Source organism: Seriola lalandi, unplaced genomic scaffold, assembly GCF_002814215.2.
Source record: "Seriola lalandi dorsalis isolate HSWRI2012SDOR001 ecotype SW California unplaced genomic scaffold, Sedor1 jcf7180002051926, whole genome shotgun sequence".
Lineage (NCBI taxonomy): Eukaryota > Metazoa > Chordata > Actinopteri > Carangiformes > Carangidae > Seriola > Seriola lalandi.
Window position 1 is genome coordinate 1 of NW_019522479.1, and position 1,188 is coordinate 1,188.

The window sequence follows — 1,188 nt, forward strand, 5'->3', positions numbered from 1 at the left end:
GCAGACACATGTCTGGTCGGTCTGACAGAACAGCTCCAGAGGTTTATCGTGCTTCGTACACATCCTGTCTTCCAGGTTCTCCACAGGGTCGATCAGCTGATGTCTTTTCAGGCCTGACACTGTCAGGTGAGGCTCCAGGTGAGTCTCACAGTAGGAGGTCAGACACACCAGGCAGGACTTCAGGGCCTTCAGTTTGGTTCCAGTGCAGACGTCACAGGGAACTTCTCCTGGTTTGGAAACTTGTTGCTCTGAGCTGCTGCTGCTGGTTTTCTGTTGAGCTTCAAGTTTGAACTGAGCAACCACCTCAGAGATGAAAGTGTTGATGTGAAGCTCAGGTTTTGTGTTGAAAACTTTGTAACACATGGGACACTGACATGGGACATTAATGTCCCAGTGTTCATTGATGCAGTTCTTACAGAAGTTGTGTCCACATGATGTAGTGACTGGATCAGTGAACACATCCAGACAGATGCAGCACAGGAACTGATCTTCAGATCTCAGGTTGCTGGCAGCAGACATGTCGACACACTGAGAGAAAGAAAAGAAACATTTCATTTAAAATAATGTTTTAATCATCAGTTTAAAAACAAAGAAGAATCATGACTTTTACGTTTAGTATAAACTGTAATATTAGTCAAAGTAATTTTGAGTTATGTCATAATTCAGTGGGGATGGGGAAACTTGTACCGAGTTGAGTCGTGAGTAACTGTGACCATTTAATCTGTGAAAGCATAAATATTCATCCACACGACTTTATAGCAGCTAAATGCTATAAATTCAATATGGCTGACTTCCTGTTGGGTTTAGGGTATGGGTGCCGGAGGCTTTTCTGTAAGTCTTGGCATGTTACATGTTCCTACTGATTTTCATACATGTAGGTGAAACACAGGGCGAGTATTGCCTCGTTGAAAGTTTCTAGGGGGCGCTGTTGAGCCATCTTTCTACTCCCATGTGGAAGACCCATAAAATATCTAGACTTTTAGCAGGTAAAGTTCCACTTACTTGGTGACAAACATAATGTATTTCCTCTTGCTGCTTCACAATAAAAGGCCTGATACTCGTTCACAGGTGAAAAGCTTTTATTGTGAAACAGCTGGAGGAAGTAGAATGTATTACAGCTGTAGGAAGTGATAACTTAACAGTAATAAAAGCAGGAAATGAGTGAAAGTAAAGTGTAAAGCACAGAGA

The 1,188-nt window shown here is 42.3% G+C and overlaps 1 pseudogene; it reads right to left on the minus strand.

The window, feature by feature from the left end:
* Nucleotides 1-6: 6 nt before the first annotated feature.
* Nucleotides 7-523, minus strand: LOC147819607 (E3 ubiquitin/ISG15 ligase TRIM25 pseudogene; annotated as a pseudogene).
* Nucleotides 524-1,188: the final 665 nt, after the last annotated feature.